Source organism: Ambystoma mexicanum, chromosome 6q, assembly GCF_040938575.1.
Source record: "Ambystoma mexicanum isolate Mex_15411 chromosome 6q, UKY_AmexF1_1, whole genome shotgun sequence".
Lineage (NCBI taxonomy): Eukaryota > Metazoa > Chordata > Amphibia > Caudata > Ambystomatidae > Ambystoma > Ambystoma mexicanum.
In genome coordinates, this window is record NC_090937.1 from 1,626,822,752 (window position 1) to 1,626,830,791 (window position 8,040).

General features: G+C 50.1%; 1 non-coding gene across 1 annotated transcript; it reads left to right on the plus strand.

Annotated features, from left to right (window-relative positions):
• Positions 1–498: 498 nt before the first annotated feature.
• Positions 499–570, plus strand: TRNAM-CAU (transfer RNA methionine (anticodon CAU)). Its single transcript has one exon. It is a non-coding gene; the product is annotated as a tRNA-Met (tRNA).
• The last annotated feature ends 7,470 nt before the right edge of the window (positions 571–8,040 follow it).

Here is an 8,040-nt window from a genome sequence, read left to right on the forward strand (position 1 = left end):
TTTCAGGATCTCTCTCATCCTGTAAACCAACATACTGAAGAAGGTGAAACGTGTGGCTGCGCTCCTCACATGCTGAAGCAGCAGCAGCCCTTTCCCTGAAGCAAAGTTCCTTCATTCCTCCCTCCCATAACCCTTAGCAGGGGATTTATGGTAATTGAGTTGAGTTTCCAAACTGGCCCTTCCTTCCTTCCTTCCCATATCTGCCAGCTCGAGAAGGCTTGTTTTGTTGCACCTGGGAAGTAAAGTATCTATTTGCGAGAGAGAGAGAATGAGAGAGAGAGACAGAGAGAGAGAGACAGAGAGAGAAGGGGAAGGGGTGTTGGCAGTTAGGGTGTGAGCTAGAGAAATGAGGCCTGTCTGCAAAAGGCCATGGGATGGGAGTGCGTGGTTGCAGGTTGTTTGGCTTTGTAAGGCCTACTGCCCGCTTCACTCGAAACTGGGTCTAGGGTTGTCGGTTTGTAGGCTGTAAAAGCCCAGAAAAGCTCTTGTTCTCCAACCGGCAGAGTGGCGCAGCGGAAGCGTGCTGGGCCCATAACCCAGAGGTCGATGGATCGAAACCATCCTCTGCTAACTTTTTTCAAATTATGTTTTTGTGTCATGGCATTAGGGCACAAAGAGCTGTAAGTGCCTGGATGCAATGTCATTCCTTGAACTTGCTGCCTCGTTCCACTCTTGCGCTAAATAGGAGAGGGTCCCAGCCCAGCCAACAAAATGTACTGTTCAATCAAACCAAACTTAAAACCAAGCTCCTTTTTTAAGGGGTCCCGGGGAAATGTTGGGCTGACCGGCAAGACCTCATGATGCGAACTGCTTCTGCGTCAAACGCAAGCTTTTTTCATTCCCAGCCAATGACTTATTCTTATTTCTAAGGGCCGCTCCATCAGATAGCCCAGACAGGCAGGCGTTGGTGGTATAGTGGTGAGCATAGCTGCCTTCCAAGCAGTTGACCCGGGTTCGATTCCCGGCCAACGCAGATCAAATCTTTAAATTGTTCAAAATGCATTTTTTGGAAATCAGACTCATGCTGAAAGCAAAGCTGACACACTTTTCGTGAAAATCAAAACCCCATCCAGGAAAGGTTCTTGCATCCTAGTTTCTGCAACTGTCTATCGGTGAGGGGATTGAAGCGAGCAGGGCTCCTGGCCCCTCCCCGACAAAGCCCTGACGAAGGCCTGACAAAGGCCTATTCGCCTTGCCCTGACGGGCCTTGGTCCCAGCAGGCCACCGAGCACAGCACCTCAGCCTATTAGAGTGAGGTTTCAGGATCTCTCTCATCCTGTAAACCAACATACTGAAGAAGGTGAAACGTGTGGCTGCGCTCCTCACATGCTGAAGCAGCAGCAGCCCTTTCCCTGAAGCAAAGTTCCTTCATTCCTCCCTCCCATAACCCTTAGCAGGGGATTTATGGTAATTGAGTTGAGTTTCCAAACTGGCCCTTCCTTCCTTCCTTCCCATATCTGCCAGCTCGAGAAGGCTTGTTTTGTTGCACCTGGGAAGTAAAGTATCTATTTGCGAGAGAGAGAGAATGAGAGAGAGAGACAGAGAGAGAGAGACAGAGAGAGAAGGGGAAGGGGTGTTGGCAGTTAGGGTGTGAGCTAGAGAAATGAGGCCTGTCTGCAAAAGGCCATGGGATGGGAGTGCGTGGTTGCAGGTTGTTTGGCTTTGTAAGGCCTACTGCCCGCTTCACTCGAAACTGGGTCTAGGGTTGTCGGTTTGTAGGCTGTAAAAGCCCAGAAAAGCTCTTGTTCTCCAACCAGCAGAGTGGCGCAGCGGAAGCGTGCTGGGCCCATAACCCAGAGGTCGATGGATCGAAACCATCCTCTGCTAACTTTTTTCAAATTATGTTTTTGTGTCATGGCATTAGGGCACAAAGAGCTGTAAGTGCCTGGATGCAATGTCATTCCTTGAACTTGCTGCCTCGTTCCACTCTTGCGCTAAATAGGAGAGGGTCCCAGCCCAGCCAACAAAATGTACTGTTCAATCAAACCAAACTTAAAACCAAGCTCCTTTTTTAAGGGGTCCCGGGGAAATGTTGGGCTGACCGGCAAGACCTCATGATGCGAACTGCTTCTGCGTCAAACGCAAGCTTTTTTCATTCCCAGCCAATGACTTATTCTTATTTCTAAGGGCCGCTCCATCAGATAGCCCAGACAGGCAGGCGTTGGTGGTATAGTGGTGAGCATAGCTGCCTTCCAAGCAGTTGACCCGGGTTCGATTCCCGGCCAACGCAGATCAAATCTTTAAATTGTTCAAAATGCATTTTTTGGAAATCAGACTCATGCTGAAAGCAAAGCTGACACACTTTTCGTGAAAATCAAAACCCCATCCAGGAAAGGTTCTTGCATCCTAGTTTCTGCAACTGTCTATCGGTGAGGGGATTGAAGCGAGCAGGGCTCCTGGCCCCTCCCCGACAAAGCCCTGACGAAGGCCTGACAAAGGCCTATTCGCCTTGCCCTGACGGGCCTTGGTCCCAGCAGGCCACCGAGCACAGCACCTCAGCCTATTAGAGTGAGGTTTCAGGATCTCTCTCATCCTGTAAACCAACATACTGAAGAAGGTGAAACGTGTGGCTGCGCTCCTCACATGCTGAAGCAGCAGCAGCCCTTTCCCTGAAGCAAAGTTCCTTCATTCCTCCCTCCCATAACCCTTAGCAGGGGATTTATGGTAATTGAGTTGAGTTTCCAAACTGGCCCTTCCTTCCTTCCTTCCCATATCTGCCAGCTCGAGAAGGCTTGTTTTGTTGCACCTGGGAAGTAAAGTATCTATTTGCGAGAGAGAGAGAATGAGAGAGAGAGACAGAGAGAGAGAGACAGAGAGAGAAGGGGAAGGGGTGTTGGCAGTTAGGGTGTGAGCTAGAGAAATGAGGCCTGTCTGCAAAAGGCCATGGGATGGGAGTGCGTGGTTGCAGGTTGTTTGGCTTTGTAAGGCCTACTGCCCGCTTCACTCGAAACTGGGTCTAGGGTTGTCGGTTTGTAGGCTGTAAAAGCCCAGAAAAGCTCTTGTTCTCCAACCAGCAGAGTGGCGCAGCGGAAGCGTGCTGGGCCCATAACCCAGAGGTCGATGGATCGAAACCATCCTCTGCTAACTTTTTTCAAATTATGTTTTTGTGTCATGGCATTAGGGCACAAAGAGCTGTAAGTGCCTGGATGCAATGTCATTCCTTGAACTTGCTGCCTCGTTCCACTCTTGCGCTAAATAGGAGAGGGTCCCAGCCCAGCCAACAAAATGTACTGTTCAATCAAACCAAACTTAAAACCAAGCTCCTTTTTTAAGGGGTCCCGGGGAAATGTTGGGCTGACCGGCAAGACCTCATGATGCGAACTGCTTCTGCGTCAAACGCAAGCTTTTTTCATTCCCAGCCAATGACTTATTCTTATTTCTAAGGGCCGCTCCATCAGATAGCCCAGACAGGCAGGCGTTGGTGGTATAGTGGTGAGCATAGCTGCCTTCCAAGCAGTTGACCCGGGTTCGATTCCCGGCCAACGCAGATCAAATCTTTAAATTGTTCAAAATGCATTTTTTGGAAATCAGACTCATGCTGAAAGCAAAGCTGACACACTTTTCGTGAAAATCAAAACCCCATCCAGGAAAGGTTCTTGCATCCTAGTTTCTGCAACTGTCTATCGGTGAGGGTATTGAAGCGAGCAGGGCTCCTGGCCCCTCCCCGACAAAGCCCTGACGAAGGCCTGACAAAGGCCTATTCGCCTTGCCCTGATGGGCCTTGGTCCCAGCAGGCCACCGAGCACAGCACCTCAGCCTATTAGAGTGAGGTTTCAGGATCTCTCTCATCCTGTAAACCAACATACTGAAGAAGGTGAAACGTGTGGCTGCGCTCCTCACATGCTGAAGCAGCAGCAGCCCTTTCCCTGAAGCAAAGTTCCTTCATTCCTCCCTCCCATAACCCTTAGCAGGGGATTTATGGTAATTGAGTTGAGTTTCCAAACTGGCCCTTCCTTCCTTCCTTCCCATATCTGCCAGCTCGAGAAGGCTTGTTTTGTTGCACCTGGGAAGTAAAGTATCTATTTGCGAGAGAGAGAGAATGAGAGAGAGAGACAGAGAGAGAGAGACAGAGAGAGAAGGGGAAGGGGTGTTGGCAGTTAGGGTGTGAGCTAGAGAAATGAGGCCTGTCTGCAAAAGGCCATGGGATGGGAGTGCGTGGTTGCAGGTTGTTTGGCTTTGTAAGGCCTACTGCCCGCTTCACTCGAAACTGGGTCTAGGGTTGTCGGTTTGTAGGCTGTAAAAGCCCAGAAAAGCTCTTGTTCTCCAACCAGCAGAGTGGCGCAGCGGAAGCGTGCTGGGCCCATAACCCAGAGGTCGATGGATCGAAACCATCCTCTGCTAACTTTTTTCAAATTATGTTTTTGTGTCATGGCATTAGGGCACAAAGAGCTGTAAGTGCCTGGATGCAATGTCATTCCTTGAACTTGCTGCCTCGTTCCACTCTTGCGCTAAATAGGAGAGGGTCCCAGCCCAGCCAACAAAATGTACTGTTCAATCAAACCAAACTTAAAACCAAGCTCCTTTTTTAAGGGGTCCCGGGGAAATGTTGGGCTGACCGGCAAGACCTCATGATGCGAACTGCTTCTGCGTCAAACGCAAGCTTTTTTCATTCCCAGCCAATGACTTATTCTTATTTCTGAGGGCCGCTCCATCAGATAGCCCAGACAGGCAGGCGTTGGTGGTATAGTGGTGAGCATAGCTGCCTTCCAAGCAGTTGACCCGGGTTCGATTCCCGGCCAACGCAGATCAAATCTTTAAATTGTTCAAAATGCATTTTTTGGAAATCAGACTCATGCTGAAAGCAAAGCTGACACACTTTTCGTGAAAATCAAAACCCCATCCAGGAAAGGTTCTTGCATCCTAGTTTCTGCAACTGTCTATCAGTGAGGGGATTGAAGCGAGCAGGGCTCCTGGCCCCTCCCCGACAAAGCCCTGACGAAGGCCTGACAAAGGCCTATTCGCCTTGCCCTGACGGGCCTTGGTCCCAGCAGGCCACCGAGCACAGCACCTCAGCCTATTAGAGTGAGGTTTCAGGATCTCTCTCATCCTGTAAACCAACATACTGAAGAAGGTGAAACGTGTGGCTGCGCTCCTCACATGCTGAAGCAGCAGCAGCCCTTTCCCTGAAGCAAAGTTCCTTCATTCCACCCTCCCATAACCCTTAGCAGGGGATTTATGGTAATTGAGTTGAGTTTCCAAACTGGCCCTTCCTTCCTTCCTTCCCATATCTGCCAGCTCGAGAAGGCTTGTTTTGTTGCACCTGGGAAGTAAAGTATCTATTTGCGAGAGAGAGAGAATGAGAGAGAGAGACAGAGAGAGAGAGACAGAGAGAGAAGGGGAAGGGGTGTTGGCAGTTAGGGTGTGAGCTAGAGAAATGAGGCCTGTCTGCAAAAGGCCATGGGATGGGAGTGCGTGGTTGCAGGTTGTTTGGCTTTGTAAGGCCTACTGCCCGCTTCACTCGAAACTGGGTCTAGGGTTGTCGGTTTGTAGGCTGTAAAAGCCCAGAAAAGCTCTTGTTCTCCAACCAGCAGAGTGGCGCAGCGGAAGCGTGCTGGGCCCATAACCCAGAGGTCGATGGATCGAAACCATCCTCTGCTAACTTTTTTCAAATTATGTTTTTGTGTCATGGCATTAGGGCACAAAGAGCTGTAAGTGCCTGGATGCAATGTCATTCCTTGAACTTGCTGCCTCGTTCCACTCTTGCGCTAAATAGGAGAGGGTCCCAGCCCAGCCAACAAAATGTACTGTTCAATCAAACCAAACTTAAAACCAAGCTCCTTTTTTAAGGGGTCCCGGGGAAATGTTGGGCTGACCGGCAAGACCTCATGATGCGAACTGCTTCTGCGTCAAACGCAAGCTTTTTTCATTCCCAGCCAATGACTTATTCTTATTTCTAAGGGCCGCTCCATCAGATAGCCCAGACAGGCAGGCGTTGGTGGTATAGTGGTGAGCATAGCTGCCTTCCAAGCAGTTGACCCGGGTTCGATTCCCGGCCAACGCAGATCAAATCTTTAAATTGTTCAAAATGCATTTTTTGGAAATCAGACTCATGCTGAAAGCAAAGCTGACACACTTTTCGTGAAAATCAAAACCCCATCCAGGAAAGGTTCTTGCATCCTAGTTTCTGCAACTGTCTATCGGTGAGGGGATTGAAGCGAGCAGGGCTCCTGGCCCCTCCCCGACAAAGCCCTGACGAAGGCCTGACAAAGGCCTATTCGCCTTGCCCTGACGGGCCTTGGTCCCAGCAGGCCACCGAGCACAGCACCTCAGCCTATTAGAGTGAGGTTTCAGGATCTCTCTCATCCTGTAAACCAACATACTGAAGAAGGTGAAACGTGTGGCTGCGCTCCTCACATGCTGAAGCAGCAGCAGCCCTTTCCCTGAAGCAAAGTTCCTTCATTCCTCCCTCCCATAACCCTTAGCAGGGGATTTATGGTAATTGAGTTGAGTTTCCAAACTGGCCCTTCCTTCCTTCCTTCCCATATCTGCCAGCTCGAGAAGGCTTGTTTTGTTGCACCTGGGAAGTAAAGTATCTATTTGCGAGAGAGAGAGAATGAGAGAGAGAGACAGAGAGAGAGAGACAGAGAGAGAAGGGGAAGGGGTGTTGGCAGTTAGGGTGTGAGCTAGAGAAATGAGGCCTGTCTGCAAAAGGCCATGGGATGGGAGTGCGTGGTTGCAGGTTGTTTGGCTTTGTAAGGCCTACTGCCCGCTTCACTCGAAACTGGGTCTAGGGTTGTCGGTTTGTAGGCTGTAAAAGCCCATAAAAGCTCTTGTTCTCCAACCAGCAGAGTGGCGCAGCGGAAGCGTGCTGGGCCCATAACCCAGAGGTCGATGGATCGAAACCATCCTCTGCTAACTTTTTTCAAATTATGTTTTTGTGTCATGGCATTAGGGCACAAAGAGCTGTAAGTGCCTGGATGCAATGTCATTCCTTGAACTTGCTGCCTCGTTCCACTCTTGCGCTAAATAGGAGAGGGTCCCAGCCCAGCCAACAAAATGTACTGTTCAATCAAACCAAACTTAAAACCAAGCTCCTTTTTTAAGGGGTCCCGGGGAAATGTTGGGCTGACCGGCAAGACCTCATGATGCGAACTGCTTCTGCGTCAAACGCAAGCTTTTTTCATTCCCAGCCAATGACTTATTCTTATTTCTAAGGGCCGCTCCATCAGATAGCCCAGACAGGCAGGCGTTGGTGGTATAGTGGTGAGCATAGCTGCCTTCCAAGCAGTTGACCCGGGTTCGATTCCCGGCCAACGAAGATCAAATCTTTAAATTGTTCAAAATGCATTTTTTGGAAATCAGACTCATGCTGAAAGCAAAGCTGACACACTTTTCGTGAAAATCAAAACCCCATCCAGGAAAGGTTCTTGCATCCTAGTTTCTGCAACTGTCTATCGGTGAGGGGATTGAAGCGAGCAGGGCTCCTGGCCCCTCCCCGACAAAGCCCTGACGAAGGCCTGACAAAGGCCTATTCGCCTTGCCCTGACGGGCCTTGGTCCCAGCAGGCCACCGAGCACAGCACCTCAGCCTATTAGAGTGAGGTTTCAGGATCTCTCTCATCCTGTAAACCAACATACTGAAGAAGGTGAAACGTGTGGCTGCGCTCCTCACATGCTGAAGCAGCAGCAGCCCTTTCCCTGAAGCAAAGTTCCTTCATTCCTCCCTCCCATAACCCTTAGCAGGGGATTTATGGTAATTGAGTTGAGTTTCCAAACTGGCCCTTCCTTCCTTCCTTCCCATATCTGCCAGCTCGAGAAGGCTTGTTTTGTTGCACCTGGGAAGTAAAGTATCTATTTGCGAGAGAGAGAGAATGAGAGAGAGAGACAGAGAGAGAGAGACAGAGAGAGAAGGGGAAGGGGTGTTGGCAGTTAGGGTGTGAGCTAGAGAAATGAGGCCTGTCTGCAAAAGGCCATGGGATGGGAGTGCGTGGTTGCAGGTTGTTTGGCTTTGTAAGGCCTACTGCCCGCTTCACTCGAAACTGGGTCTAGGGTTGTCGGTTTGTAGGCTGTAAAAGCCCAGAAAAGCTCTTGTTCTCCAACC